General features: G+C 47.4%; 3 non-coding genes across 3 annotated transcripts; 1 reads left to right on the top strand and 2 right to left on the bottom strand.

Annotated features, from left to right (window-relative positions):
- Window positions 1–4,027: 4,027 nt before the first annotated feature.
- On the top strand, window positions 4,028–4,100 carry TRNAR-UCG. Its single transcript has one exon. It is a non-coding gene; the product is annotated as a tRNA-Arg (tRNA).
- Window positions 4,101–6,211: 2,111 nt separating this feature from the next.
- Window positions 6,212–6,325, bottom strand: TRNAL-CAA. The gene is made up of 2 exons: window positions 6,288–6,325; window positions 6,212–6,257 (listed from the first exon to the last, which is right to left on the bottom strand). It is a non-coding gene; the product is annotated as a tRNA-Leu (tRNA).
- A 4,867-nt stretch (window positions 6,326–11,192) lies between these two features.
- Window positions 11,193–11,303, bottom strand: TRNAL-CAA. The gene is made up of 2 exons: window positions 11,266–11,303; window positions 11,193–11,238 (listed from the first exon to the last, which is right to left on the bottom strand). It is a non-coding gene; the product is annotated as a tRNA-Leu (tRNA).
- Window positions 11,304–16,310: the final 5,007 nt, after the last annotated feature.

The raw sequence follows: 16,310 nt of genomic DNA, 5'->3' as shown, positions 1-16,310 counted from the left end.
TTGTGTTTTCCCGGCATGAGAAGAAGGGGGAAGCCCTTTTTTGGAAATTTTTGGAAACACAAGCAAAATTTTAAAGTTCTAATTGTCCTAAACAATAGTATCTCTCGTTGTGTCAACGTGCTTCAGAGGTTCCTTTGTAGTTGACCGTGCGGCCTAATGGTTAAGGCGTCTGACTTTAAATCAGATCATAGAGCGTTCAAATCCCTAAAAACTGAGAAGATTTGAATGCTCTTTAGGCCTCGTACACACGACCGAACATGTTTGCTGAAACCAGTTTACGGCCGACCGGACCGGATTCCCGGCCGAGCGGACAGGTTTCCAGCGGACAAACGTTTCTTAGCATGCTAAGAAACATGTCCGCTGGAAGCCTGTCCGTCGGACATGTTCGGTCGTCTGTATGACTCACCAGACACGTCCGCTCGGCCGAAAGCCCTCGCATGCGTCGAAGTGATTCAACGCATGCGTGGAAGCATTGACCTTTCAGGGTGGCGCACGTCGCCGCGGCCACGGCGCAGCCACGTCACCGCGTATCCTGTCCGTGGGTAATTTGGTCTGATGGTGTGTACAGCCATCAGACCAAATGATCCCAGCGGACATGTCCAATGAAAACGGTCCGTGGACCGTTTTCATCGGACAGGTCCCGTCGTGTGTACGAGGCCTAATAGTTCACATAAATGAAAAAGGGGATCTGATAAATGAAACTAAAGACGGGTGTGCCACTTCCCAAAATTTGTAGAAAAAGAGAGGAAACCCCTAGGGTGGGACTTGGAAGGCACTACCACAAAAATGATAATAGTGTAGAATTATATAAACAGTATTTATTGAAAACACATGTAGCGCCCTGCTCCTGATGACCAGGCGCTATGTTGGATTCAGTGGGTGTATGAGCCGATAATTAGCTCAGACATTGTAATTGGGGCAAAATCAGCCTCTGTTCCGGCTTTGGCTGTGCTTGGAGGGATTTCTCTGTTTGCCTATGGGTGGCCTTGCCACTATAGGCCAATGTTGGAACTCAGGCAGGTCAGGGTGTGTTGGGTGTCCTTCTCCGGGAGCAGCCCAGTGGGAGTGGTCTCCCAGCTGGGCATGCTGGGGAAGGATACTTAAGGGGCAGAAGCCATTTTCTGAGGCCCCTTTTCCGCCTTGTGGCCCTCCTGGCGCGAGGTATGTGCTGCATGATTTTTGGCCTCGGGGTCATGCTGGCCCGAAGATGCGTTCCTGCCAGGTAGGCCCAGTTGTCCTGACTGGGTCCTACGCTTTGAAGGTGATCCTGTTCTGTCTGTCCTGCAGGAGGAAGCCACTCAATGGAGGAAACTAGGGGAGGACCTGTCCCGGAAAGGACCGAGCGGAAGGCTGGTACTTTGGGAGAGGCCTGGTAACCTTATTGGAGGATGCACTGTACTCTACGAAACTTTACAGTGTGCCGGTTTGGCTTAAAGGCTCTAAGACTGTAAGGCTGGATATCCAGGTACCCAATCCTGTGGCAGAGGATTTCGGAACCATTCATTTGTGCTTGCAACCAGTCTGTGGCAGAGACTGATACTATTTTTGCTCGTGCGTCATCCCGGTGATCTGACGTGCTGGTTCCATGTATCATGGAAGTTCCAGCGCATGCGCGAACTGATGCGCTGAGCTGGTTCCAGCCATCGGGAAAGTTCCGTCAAGCACTGCGCAGGTGCAAACTTGCTGACGGAAATCCCCGAACGGCGGCCGGCATCCAGGGCGACGTGGACTTAGAGGAAAGTGGCCAGTCGGCCTCACGTCCTCGCTGCGCTCGGACGGCTCGCTTCGCTCGCTCGGCCTCCTGGCTCTTTTTTTAACATCCTCCAATCCACGGGGATGTTAAAGAATGAGCCTGGATGCCGGGCGAGGTTCGGGGATTTCCGTCGGGAAGTTTGCGCCTGCGCAGTGAGTGGAGGAACTTCCCCCATAGGGGAACATTGAGGACAAGTCACCGGCTTTCTACTTTTTTTCAAGTTATGAAAAAAAAAAAAACTAACAGCTAAAGGTTTTACAACTTGTGTGGAGATTGGTGTTCTTTACAGACTTTCTTTGAGGAATCTCTATAGATAGATAAATCCAAAAAGGATATATGATATTTATGCCAGTCAAAAGTAAATTTTAAATTGAAGCTATTGATGTTAAGTTAATGAATAAATTAATTTAAAGATTATACCGTGCCTGTCCAAATCATAAAAATATTGTCAATATACCTGAACCAACATAGTGCCTGGTCCAGGTATTGACTGAATGCCTCCAGTGTGGGGTGTGCCTCTTCAGGTGGGGATGGTGGTCTGGCGGTCTTCCTCTCACTTGAAGGGGTGTCTGTTTCAGTTTCTGCACGTTTAGAGCATGGGCGACTGTTAATGTTCGCTATAGCACCAATTAATGGTGAGTTCACTTGTATTAATGTATGTAGATACTAATATGTACTACCATGTATTTTATGTTTCATATTCTAATTGAAGCATGTTTTTCAAACTCTAGAAGCTCCTGAAGAAGTGACACGCATAGTCGCAAAACATGTAGAGCCCTGTTAATTCTTCAAGTACCCCTTGGAAACACCCAGGAGATACTCTGTTTTTCAGTGTGGGTCTGGTTCCTTGATCCAGCCCTGCAGCAAGTATTTACAGTACATATCAAGTATGGCCTGTTTCTACTTTGAATTTCTATTTCAGAAGTATTGTATGCTTTTATGTGAACTATTACAATTTTTATACGTGCCTATAAAGAGAAATTTTCTATAAGTTTTCAATTTAATCCACTATTAGGATGTGGCACCTTTTTACCTCGGGTGTTTGATTACCACCCCAGGGCATTTGTAATCAACTCTAAATCTTTCTCTTATCAACAAGATAATCTCTGAATTGCCAAGACCCCAACCATTTCAATGCTGGGTTGGTGTCTTGGCATGGGATGCAGGAATAAAATTAGCTTGATTTCCCCCATGAACACAGTCAGTGTCGACAGGGGAATCCCTCCCACCGAGCCATTGTGTTTTCCCGACGGGAGAGGGAGGGGGAAGCTCTTTTTTGGAACTTTTGGGAAATACAAACAAAATGTTAACGTTCTGATTGTCTTAAAGCGGTGGTTCACCCTGCAGAACAACATTTTAGCATACAATTCGGCATAGTAGCGCGAGCTACAGTATGCCGGTCTTAATTTTTTTATCACCGTACTCACAGTGTAATCGTACATAGTAGATTCTGACTGCCCGCGGGGAATGGGCGTTCCTTTCAAGAGGGAGGGTGATTGACGGCCGGCTCTGGCACGTCACGCTCCCCGAAGACAGCCGGAGTAGGTCTCGGCTCTTCACGGCGCCTGCGCACAGACTATGCGCAGGCGCCGTGAAGAGCCAAGCCTATTTAGGCTATTTCCGGAGAAGCGTGACGCGCCAGAGCCGGCCGTCAATCACCTTCCGTCTGGATTGGAACGCCCATTCCCCGTGGGCAGTCGGAATCTACTATGTACGATTACACTGTGAGTACGGCGATAAAAAAATTAAGACCGGCATACTGTAGCTCGCGCTACAATGCCGAATTTTAGGCTAGAAGAAAAAATATTTTTTTTTTTTATTTTATAGGGTGAACCCCCGCTTTAAACAATAGTATCTCTAGTTGTGTCAACATGCTTCAGAGCTTCCTTTGTGGTTGACTGTGTGGCCTAATGAATAAGGCGTCTGACTTCAAATCAGAAGATAAAGCGGAGTCTCTAAAATCGTAGAAGTCTTGACTGCCCTTTGCTATCTTTTTCTTATCAACAAGATAATCTCTTAATTGCCAAGACACCAACCATTTCAATGATGGGTTGCAGGAAAGAACGGTGCTTGATCTCCCCCATCAACACAGTCAGTGTTGACAGGGAAATTCTTTCCCTCCCACCAAGCCATTGTGTTTTCCCAATGGGAGAGGGAGGGGTAAGCCCTTCTTTGGAATTTTTTGGAAATACAAGCAAAATGTTAAAGTTCTGATTGTCTTAAATAATAGTATCTCTAGTTGTGTCAAGAAGCTTCAGGGCAACCTTTGTGGTAGACCGCGTGGCCTAATGGATAAGGCGTCTGACTTCGAATCAGAAGATTGAGGGTTCGAGTCCCTTCGTGGTCGGTTTTATGTCTGCTACAGTATTTTTTTTAATGACCAAGTTTACCTTAAAAAAATAACAAGTGCTTATTAGTAAAGTAGGGTTTATTAGGTAGAATGGGAACCTACACTCACCGGACACTTTATTAGGTAGAATGGGAACCTACATTCACCGGACATCTTTATTAGGTAGAATGGGAACCTACATTCACCGGACATCTTTATTAGGTAGAATGAGAACCTACACACACCAGACACTTTATTAGGTAGAATGGGAACCTACACTCACCGGACACTTTATTAGGTAGAATGGGAACCTACACTCACCGGACACTTTATTAGGTAGAATGAGAACCTACACTCACCTGACACTTTATTAGGTAGAATGGGAACCTACACTCACCGGACACTTTATTAGGTAGAATGGGAACCTACACTCATCGGACACTTTATTAGGTAGAATGAGAACCTACACTCACCGGACACTTTATTAGGTAGAATGAGAACCTACACTCACCTGACACTTTATTAGGTAAAATGGGAACCTACACTCACCGGACACTTTATTAGGTAGAATGGGAACCTACACTCATCGGACACTTTATTAGGTAGAATGAGAACCTACACTCACCGGACACTTTATTAGGTAGAATGAGAACCTACATTCACCGGACACTTTATTAGGTAGAATGAGAACCTACACTCACCAGACACTTTATTAGGTAGAATGAGAACCTACATTCACCGGACACTCTATTAGGTAGAATGAGAACCTACACTCACCGGACACTTTATTAGGTAGAATGAGAACCTACACTCACCGGACACTTTATTAGGTAGAATGGGAACCTACACTCACCGGACACTTTATTAGGTAGAATGAGAACCTACACTCACCGGACACTTTATTAGGTAGAATGGGAACCTAGACTCATCGGACACTTTATTAGGTAGAATGGGAACCTACACTCACCGGACACTTTATTAGGTAGAATGAGAACCTACACTCACCGGACACTTTATTAGGTAGAATGGGAACCTACACTCACCGGACACTTTATTAGGTAGAATGGGAACCTACACTCACCGGACACTTTATTAGGTAGAATGGGAACCTATACTTACCGGACACTTTATTAGGTAGAATGGGAACCTACACTCACTGGACACTTTATTAGGTAGAATGGGAACCTACACTCATCGGACACTTTATTAGGTAGAATGGGAACCTACACTCATCGGACACTTTATTAGGTAGAATGGGAACCTACACTCACCGGACACTTTATTAGGTAGAATGGGAACCTACACTCACCGGACACTTTATTAGGTAGAATGAGAACCTATACACCATGCGGCCTCCCCGCATTGTAGAGCCGCCTTGTGGCTATCTTTTTACAATGGCCCGGGTCTGAAGAAGTTAAGGACCGCCCGCGTACAGTGATAGGGCGGCCCCTAAGCGCAAAATTATGTACCCATGCGCGATTCATTTTTCTTCAGCTCAGGTGCATGCGGATGCGCAGCCGGAGCCCCACTCCTGCTGTGGTTGAAGACAGCGAGAGACAATCAGCGGGTCCGGCAGAAACAATGTCTGCTGGGACCTGCCGATCGTTCTGAGGAGAGGCAGAACGGAGTAAATAAGGCAGATCGCTGTTCTGCCAGAGAGGAAAATGTGGTGAAAAAGTATTGCTATGACCGCCATTTTATTCTCAAGGGTGTTAAAAAAATAAATAAATATATATATATATATATATATATATATATATATATATATATATATATATAATGTTTGGGGGTGCCAAGTAATTTTCTAGGGAAAAAAACAGTGTTTAACTTGTAAATACCAAATCTCAGAAAGAGAGTCAGTCCATAAGTGGTTAATTTGCAGGGATTTCCTATCACTTCCTGTTTGACTATAAAATGAAGGGAAATCTTTGCAAGAGAATATAACCTAACAACATAAATGTATTGGCCAATTTTCCCGGAATGAATGCACATGCAGATTTGCTGGACGAATGGCTATACAAATTTGTTATAAACACCCCTATGGCTATGTGAGTTATCTGGTGAATTGTTCCGGTAAGTAATAAACTTTTATAATATACAATGCAGGTAAAAGAAAAAAAAAAACAACTTGTCAGAAGTGGGATTTGAACCCACGCCTCCATTCGGAGACCAGAACACCCAACTTGTTAGGAAGAGGATTTCTCTCTTGAGTCTGGCGCCTTAGACCGCTCGGCCATCCTGACAACTGTACTCCATAGCAGCTGTGTAGTAAATTATTTTATATCCGTATTTAATTATATTTGCAGTCAGTGGTGTAGTGTTTGTTATCAGTGCCCGAGACAAGGCACCCCAGCCAGACTTTTAGCACTCCCTGAGTCATTTCCACTAGTACAGTAGTACTGACCAAGTTGATTCCTACACTGACTTACCTGATTCCTAACCTGACCTACCTAATTCCTGCACTGACCTACCTGATTCCTGCACTGACCTACCTGATTCCTGCACTGACCTACCTGATTCCTAACCTGACCTACCTGATTCCTAACCTGACCTACCTGATTCCTAACCTGACCTACCTGATTCCTACTCTGACCTACCTGATTCCTGCACTGACCTACCTAATTCCTGCACTGACCTACCTAATTCCTGCACTGACCTACCTGATTCCTGCACTGACCTACCTGATTCCTGCACTGACCTACCTGATTCCTATACTGACCTACCTGATTCCTACACTGACCTACCTGATTCCTGCACTGACCTACCTGATTCCTGCACTGACCTACCTGATTCCTGCACTGACATACCTGATTCCTACCATGACCTACCTGATTCCTACGCTGACCTACCTGATTCCTGCACTGACATACCTGATTCCTACCATGACCTACCTGATTCCTAATCTGACCTTCCTGATTCCTACACTGACCTACCTGATTCCTACCATGACCTACCTGATTCCTAATCTGACCTACCCGATTTCTATCCTGACCTACCCGATTCTTACCCTGACCTACCCAATTCCTACCCTGTCCTACCTGATTCCTGCACTGACCTACCTGATTCCTACCATGACCTACCTGATTCCTACTCTGACCTACCCGATTCCTGCATTGACCTATCTGATTCCTACCCTGTCCTACCTGATTTCTATCCTGACCTACCTGATTTCTATCCTGACCTACCCGATTCCTACCCTGACCTACCCGATTCCTGCACTGACCCGATTCCTACCATGACCTACCTGATTCCTACACTGACCTACCTGATTCCTACACTGACCTACCTGATTCCTACCATGACCTACCTGATTTCTACCTTGACATACTCGATATCTATCCTGACCTACCTGATTCCTACCCTGTCCTACCTGATTCCTGCACTGACCTACCTGATTCCTACCATGACCTACCTGATTCCTACTCTGACCTACCTGATTCCTACACTGACCTACCTGATTCCTACCCTGACCTACCTGATTCCTTTGATGACCTACCTCATTCCTACACTGACCTACCTGATTCCTGCACCACTCATACCTCCCTACATGGACAGTGTAGATTGTTTGATTTTGCTCACCTCTCCATTGCCTCCATGATAATCCATCAGAACAGGGCTCTCCCCAGCACCGGGTACTGTTCCCGACACCCAGCCGCTCCTCAGTATCCCCCTGCCAAGAACTTCTCCAATAGCCACCGTACGCTCTGCACCGGCCCTCCCCTCCGCCGTTCTCACACACACGGGCCACCCACACCAGAGAGATCATGGGGGACAGGCTGGACCATAGGAGTCCCTGGGTGGGAGGGGTTGGCAACAGAGCACACTTGGGCGGGCACAGTAATGATTTTGCACCCCCCCTAAATGTTGCACCAGATGCCCTCCCCCAAGCCACTGCAATCCGGGCACAAATCCGGGGACAGCCTGGCTCCGAGGACAGTGTCCTTAATCTGGGGACTGTCCCTGGGATGTCTGGTCACCCTACACTAATAGGCATCAATATAGGGTGGGCACGGGTTGCAGAGAGTGCGCTCCCATCCCACCCAGGTGTGTTACAACATCGAATTAATGTTCACTGTTGCAACACTGATCCTCCTCCCGGACAATCAGGAATAATGGATTTTGACACCGGTCACCCGATTGGCTAAAAGGACAGGCGATCCTATTGGCTTGCCCAGGAGGAGGAGTCGCATGGTGGAAGCCACCGTGATAGAGGAGAGGACACAGGAGCCGCTGCCCGCCGCCCATAGAATGCATGTTCTTCCTGTGCCTGTGTGGGTTCTCCAGTTTCCTCCCACACTTCAAAGACATGCTGGACTGGTAGGTCGGTCAAAACCCCCAACCCCCCGGTCACTCTCTCGCCTGTCCGTCCATCCATCAGCCCCTTACCCCATCCAGGCCATGGGCAGCTTCGGTGGCTTCCCCCTGTGTCTCCTCCTCTGCGCCTCCCTCCTGCTCCCAGCCAATACCATCACTTCTCCTCCCGGCCAACTGGGTCTTAAGACCCGCTTCTCGATTGGCCAGGAAGTGCAGCAGGAAGACAATAGCGAATGTTAATTGCTCTAGGGTTCAAGTCTCTTCATGAGAAATTTTGATAGGCCTGTTGAAGTGCTGTATTTTTTATGTAATGTTAGATTCAATTAATTTTTTTTTTCAATTAAATCAGATTTATTAATTTTTATCAAGTTTATTTTAATAAAATGCTTTTGGAGTAAAAATCAATCTAAAGATAGTTTTCTATTTAAGATACATTAATAATTTAGGTTATTCAGCTTGAAATTGATGTATTCACACAAATTCAGTAACCATGAGATTAAACAAAGTTCAGGAATAGTCCTTTATCCCATTGTTTTGCAACTCTATGTACACTACAAACTGTATGATTAAATAGGTTCTGATATCTCTGTTTTACTAACCTGACAGCTTATTATTCTAAATTGGAAACCTTAATTTTGTTTGCAAATATTAAAGATTCTAACTACCAGCAAGAATAAGTCCTTACATTTAAAGAGCACCTGTCATTTCAGATCCATCATGGCAGCGCTTGTTAGCGGGCATCCACTCACCTGCATCCGCCACGTCCCTCAAGTTGTTGTGTCGCTGCCACATCACCAGCTGTCCCATTAAAGTGAATGGGACTGTCGTGAGTCAATAGCAGGTCAGAGGAGGAGTCGCTCTGGGACAGAGATGACAGTTGCTCTTTAAAAATTATGATTTAAATCGAGTTGACGTAACTTCTTAAGACCCGGGCCATAGTAAAAAGTAGGCCACAAGGTGGCTCTAACAATGCCCGGAGGCCGTCTTTTTCCTCCTGCCACTGGGGGGCCCAGAGCGTCACTGAGATGCCCCAATGCACGTGCCTGGCGGCCGCGATATCCGCCAGGTACCCACGATTGGCAATGACAGAGCAGGTAAACACAGAGATCCACGTCCTGTCAGGGAGAGGAGACCGATGCTGTGTCCCTTGTACATAGAGACACAGATCGGTCACCTCCCCCAGTCAGTCCCCTCCCCCCACAGTAAGAATCACTCCCAGGGCACACATTTAACCCCTTCCTCGCCCCCTAGTGTTAACCCCTTCCCTGCCAGTCACATTTATACAGTAATCAGTGCATATTTATAGCACTGTTCTCTGTATAAATGTGAATGGTCCCAAAAATGTGTCAAAAGTGTCCGATGTGCCGCAATATCGCAGTCCTGACAAAAATCGCAGATCGTCACCATTACTAGTAAAAAAAAAAATAATAATAAATGTCAGGATTCTATCCCCTATTTTGTAGCCGCTATAACTTTTGAGCAAACCAATCACTATACGCTTATTGCGTTTTTTCCCCCCAAAAATATGTAGAAGAATACGTATTGGCCTAAACTGAGAAAAAAACATTTTTTTTTTTAAATTGGGATATTTATTAAAGCAAAAAGTAAAAAATATTGGTCCGGATTCAGATACCTAAGCGTATTTGTCCGGCCGGCGTAACATATCTCCGATACGTTACGCCGCTCTAACTTTGGGCGCGAGTTCTTTATTCAGAAAGAACTTGCGCCCTTAGTTACGGCGGCGTAACGTATGTGTTGCGGCGTAAGGCCGCGTAATTTAAATGGGGATGTAGGGGGCGTGTTTTATTTAAATTTGGGTTGACCCCGCGTATTTGACGTTTTGTTTGAAGCGGCGTCCGTAAAATATCCCAGTGTGCATTGCTCTAAATGACGTCGCAAGGACGTCATTGCTTTCGACGTGAACGGAAATTACGTCCAGCCGTATTTGCGAACGACTTACGCAAACGACGTAAAATTTCAAAACTTGGCGCGGGAACGACGGCCATACTTAACATTAGCTACCCCTCATATAGCAGGGGTAACTATACGCCGGAAAAAGCCGAATGCAAACGACGTAAAAAAAAAGCTCCGGGCGGCGTAAATCCTCATTTGCATATTCCTTGCGTAAAAATACGGAAGCGCCACCTAGCGGCCAGCCTGGAATTGCAGCCTAAGATCAGACGGTGTAAGACACTTACACCTGTCGTATCTTAAGGAAATCTATGCATAACTGATTCTCTGAATCAGGCGCATAGATACGACCGGCGGAACTCAGAGATACGACGGCATATCAGGAGATACGCCATCGTATCTCTTTTTGAATCCGGCCCATTGTGTTTTTTTCAAAATTGTCGCTATTTTTTTGTTTATAGGGCAAAAAATTAAAACCGCAGAGGTGATCAAATACCACCAAAAGAAAGCTCTATTTGTGGGGGGGGGAAAAAAGACATCCATTTTGTTTGGGAGCCACGTCGCACGACCGTGCAATCTTCATTTAAAGCGTGACAGTGCCGAAAAGCTGAAATTACGCCTGGGCAGGAAGGGGGGTCTATGCACCCAGTAAGCAAGTGGTTAAATCAAGCCTTCTTACTAGTGATTTAAATCAAATCCACCCTGCTGGTGGCAAATGGAAAGTCCCCAATCGCCGCTTGCAATTGCGAGCTTTCCGATCATGTGACCGCCAATCCCGGCAGTCACATGGTCATAAACCCCCCCACTACGGGATTCCAAACCTCTTAAAGTGCTGGGAGGCACCAAGAGGTCGAATAATTATAATGCAAGGCAAGAAAAGTAACCTGTCAGAAGTGGGATTTGAACCCACGCCTCCATTCGGAGACCAGAACACCCAACTGGTTGGAAGAGAGCGACTCTTGAGTCTGGCGCCTTAGACCGCTCGGCCATCCTGACAACTGATTGCTTGGCTTGTGTCTGTGTTATTCGTCTGTGTTATTGAGAAGTAATCTGACTTTCGGATCAGAAGATTGAGGCTTCAAAACCCCTACGGTAATTTTTTCTTTGCACTTCTGCTACATTGAATGAATTCCTTGAAGAGTTGTTGTACATTTTAATATAATTTTTTAATATAAAAGTTAAGAAAAGTTACAGGTATTTGATCGCCTGTGAGGTTTTTATTTTTTGAGCTATAAACAAAAAAAAAAAAGACAATTTTGAAAAATAAAAAATAAATATTTTTTTACTTTCTGCTATAATACATATCCAAAAAATCTATATATAAAAACAAATGTATTCATCAATTTAGGCCAATATGTATTTTTGGTAAAAAAATATTGCAATAAGCCTTTAATCGAAATTCGGACGAATTTAGCAACTTTCGGAGGTTCGGAAGAATTTCCAAACAAAGCAATTACGAATAAAACCAAAATAAATTATATTGCGAATGCACGAATGCCTTCGGCATAATTAGTTGTTGCATTAATGCAAGTCGATTTGTTGTGATCAGTGTTGCCACCCGTCCGTATTTTTACACACATTTTGTAAAAATTGGCGCTCCCCCGTTCGTAAATGTCCATGGTTGCGGGAATGTGCCAGTAAAAATAGCCGAGATCGATTCGGCTTGGAACTGCGCAAGGAGATTGGAGGCATTGGGGTGATTGGAGGCAGGGGGTAATGGCGGCTGCGGTGGCACCACAGAGAGGGATGGAGGCAGGGGGAGATTGGAGGCAGGGGGTGTTAGTGGCGGGGGGTGATTGGAGGAAGGCGGTGATGGTGGCACCGCAGAGGGGGATGGAGGCAGGGGTGATTGAAGGCAGGGGGGTGATGGTGGCTGCGGTGGCACCACAGAGAGAGATTGGAGGCAGGGGGTGTTAGTGGCAGGGGGTGATTGGAGGCAGGGGTTGTTAGTGGCAGGGGGTGATTGGAGGCAGGGGGTGTTAGTGGCAGGGGGTGATTGGAGGCAGGGGGTGATGGTGGCACCGCAGAGGGTGGGGATGGAGACAGGGGTTGTTGGTGGCACCGCAGAGGGGTTTGGAGGCAGGGGAAGATGGAGGCGAGGGTGATTGGAGGCAGGGGGCCTGGGAGAGATTGGAGGCAGAGGAAGATTGTGGCACCACAGAGGGGGGTGAAGGCAGGGGGTGTTGGTGGCAGGGAGGGATGGAGGCAGGGGCATGGGCGTCCGCTGAAATTTTTTCGGGGGGGGGCGCTTTAGCATCGGCGATACACAGTCGCATTTTACCCTTTCATCGACCGCTAGCGGGGGTTAAAAGCTACCCCCCACGTTAAAATTTAAAAACACCCCACTGTGCCCCCTGCATCTTTCAATATCTCTTTGTCCTACTGTGTACCCCCTCTCCACAACTGCACCTCTGGACCCCTTTACATTACACAGCACCCTGCACAACTGGGCCCATTTACATTACACAGCACCCTGCACCCCTTTACATTACACAACACCCTTCACCACTGGACCCCTTTACATTACACAGCACCCTGCATCACTGGACCCCTATACATTGCACGGCATCCTGCATCACTGGACCCCTTTTACATTACAAAGCACCCTGCATCACTTTACATTACACAACACCCTTCACCACTGGACCCCTTTACATTACACAGCACCCTGCATTACTGGACCCCTTTACATTACACAGCACCCTGCATCACTGGACCCCTTTACATTACACAGCACCCTGCATCACTGGACCCCTTTACATTACACAGCACCCTGCATCACTGGACCCCTTTACATTACACAGCACCCTGCATCACTGGACCCCTTTACATTACACAGCACCCTGCATCACTGGACCTATTTCTATTATAACATTGTTATACAAAATTAAATGGCTCAACTCACCATAATGCAGAAACAGTTGGAGCCCCGAGTGTGTCACTTGCCACCATCGCCTGCCACGCGTTGCGGATTGTCACTTGCCACGTCGCCTGCCACATGTTTATCACTTGCCACGTTGCCTGTCACATGTTGTGGATTGTCACTTGCCACGTCGCCTGTCACATGTTGTGGATTGTCACTTGCCACGTTGCCTGCTGTCACATGTTGTGGATTGTCACTTGCCACGTCGCCTGTCACATGTTGTGGATTTCACTTGCCACGTTGCCTGCTGTCACATGTTGTGGATTGTCACTTGCCACAGCGCCTGTCACACATTGTGGATTGTCACTTGCTACATCGCCTGTCACATGTTGCGGTCCGGATTGTCACTTGCCTGCTCCAATTGTTCCTTGCTGTGTCCCAGAGTCAGGACCAGGGTTGTCAGCAATGTCAGGCAGCAGAGAAATTATTTAATCTCTCTGATTCCCGCGCTGCCTACACAGAGAGGAAGGGGGCTGCTGGGCGGGCGGTGAGAGATGATGTAATCTCTCTGCTCCCTCCCGCTTACCAGCTCGCTGATTGGCCAGCACTCGCTCAGGCTCAGACACTCACCAAGCCAAGCCGCCCAGCCCACAAGCTCTCTCACCTGACACCCGTCAGCGGAGCCGCCCGCACTTTTAGCTGGCGGAGCCGCACACTATGTCACTCGCTCCCTCACCAGCCCACCCAGCTGCCCACAGCCTGGCCTGCTCGCTCTCACCCATCTACGGCACTCACCGGCCATCCGCTGTTAGATTTCAGGGGGGCCGTCCCACTGACAGAGAGGGGGGGGGCGATCGGGGGAGATATACAGTGCAGACAGCTCACGGCTCTCCTCTCCCTGTCACAGCGCCACGGCTCCATTTACCAGAGAACTCGGCAGCGGCGCTGTGACAGGAAGAGGAGAGCCGTGAGCTGTCTGCACTGTATATCTCCCCCGATCGCCCCCCTCCCCATCTCTGTCAGTGGAACTAGCTCTAATTTCATTCGCCGTGATGCCACCTTGTTTCCTGCCGAGAATCATGGCATTGGCACTGGTTTCTATGGGGGGGGGGGGCGAGAGCCCTCCCTTGCCCTATGGAGCGGACGCCCATGGGCAGTGGGTGATGTGTCTAAATAATTTGCCCTTATTATATCGAAAATAACAAAAAGATGTTTTTTTACTTTAATATCTACCTTAAATCACATTGCTATTTGCCTAGCGTACTTGTTTGTAGCCTAAATACTGAAATTTGCACCTAAAAAAGTAATTTAGTAACTTTCATGAAATGCCAGTAAAAACGTGGCTGTGCCAGTAAATTTCGGGTGTCGTGCCAGTAAATTTCAATCTGGTAGGTTGGCAACACTGGTTGTGTTCCCAACCACACATCCAACATAAAACACTCTCTGCTCTGCTCCTCCCTCACCGTGTTGAACTCCCTCACAAAATGGTGTACAGGGGCGGAAGCTATAGCCGCATGTCAAAAATGAAAGTAAAATATAGATTTCGAATCGTTACAAATAACCGCCATGTATTTAGAAAAGTACAAATCCTTTTCGAAGCACGTTAGGCAGCGCCATTGTGAGAGAGACACGGAAAATTGGAAAAATACCATGTGATTACTGTGACCAATCACAGAGATCAACACAATAGTACACAATGAATGGCATGAATTAGACACGTGCGTGACGAAAAAATTTCTTACTTTTAGATTTTTTAGTTATTAGTTATAGTTATTTTGTTTCGTTAAATTTGGTTGATTCATTCAATTCGTATTCGGGATTTGTATTCGGAATTCGTATAGTTTTTGGCATAAAATTTTTTTTCCCCTTCACTGACGGGCACAAATGAGGCGACTCTGATGGGAACTGAGGCGACGGCACTGATGAGTTGTCACTGATATGTAGAATTGATGGGCACCAATAGGCGGCACTGATATGCAGCACTGATGGGCACCAATAGGCGCACTGATATGCAGCACTGATGGGCACTGTTAGACACCACTGATGGGCACTGTTAGGCAGGAATGATGGGCACTGACAGGTGGCAGGTTGTAGGGTAATATCCACCCAATCAACTGTCTCCCACCACCAGAGCTTCCTTCCTGTGATAGCAGGTGGCGCTCATGTGTGTTTGAGCTTTTTGGTGCACACCCTAATACAATAGGCTGCGCACACCTATGAGTGACAGGGTGAGTGTGAGCGGGGACTGACTGGGACATCTGTGTGCAGGGCCTAGTGGGGGAACTACCTTCATCTGTGGGGGGGTCACTACCTTCATCTGTGGGGGGGGGGCGCTACCTTTATCTGTGGGGGGGGTGCTACCTTCATCTGTGGAGGGGGTGCTACCTTCATCTGTGGGGGGGTCACTACCTTCATCTGTGGGGGGGGGCGCTACCTTTATCTGTGGAGGGGGGTGCTACCTTCATCTGTGGAGGGGGTGCTACCTTCATCTGTGGAGGGGGGTGCTACCTTCATCTGTGGAGGGGGTGCTACCTTCATCTGTGGAGGGGGTGCTACCTTCATCTGTGGAGGGGGTGCTACCTTCATCTGTGGGGGGGTCACTACCTTCATCTGTGGGGGGGTCACTACCTTCATCTGTGGGGGGGGCGCTACCTTTATCTGTGGAGGGGGGTGCTACCTTCATCTGTGGAGGGGGTGCTACCTTCATCTGTGGAGGGGGGTGCTACCTTCATCTGTGGAGGGGGTGCTACCTTCATCTGTGGAGGGGGTGCTACCTTCATCTGTGGAGGGGGTGCTACCTTCATCTGTGATCTGTGGAGGGGGAGCTACCTTCATCTGTGATCTGTGGAGGGGGGAGCTACCTTTATCTCTGGAGGGAGGGCTACCTTCATCTGTTCAGGCCTTACCACATCTGGTGGCAGGCAGCGTGGCAAGTGGCATTCTGCATCTGGTGGCAGGCGACACTCAAGTGACACGCTCAAAGCTCCTACTGATTCTGCATTATGGTGGGTTGAACTATTTCATGTATTACTACAATGTAATGATAGAAATAATGAAATAATGGCAGTGATGGGCACTGACAGGCGGCACTGATAGGTGGTACTAATTGGCACTGACAGGTGGCACTGATGGGCAGCACT

The sequence above is a fragment of the Rana temporaria genome, chromosome 9, assembly GCF_905171775.1.
Source record: "Rana temporaria chromosome 9, aRanTem1.1, whole genome shotgun sequence".
Lineage (NCBI taxonomy): Eukaryota > Metazoa > Chordata > Amphibia > Anura > Ranidae > Rana > Rana temporaria.
Note: the sequence above shows the minus strand (reverse complement) of the source record. Positions and strands in the feature narration are given on the sequence as shown.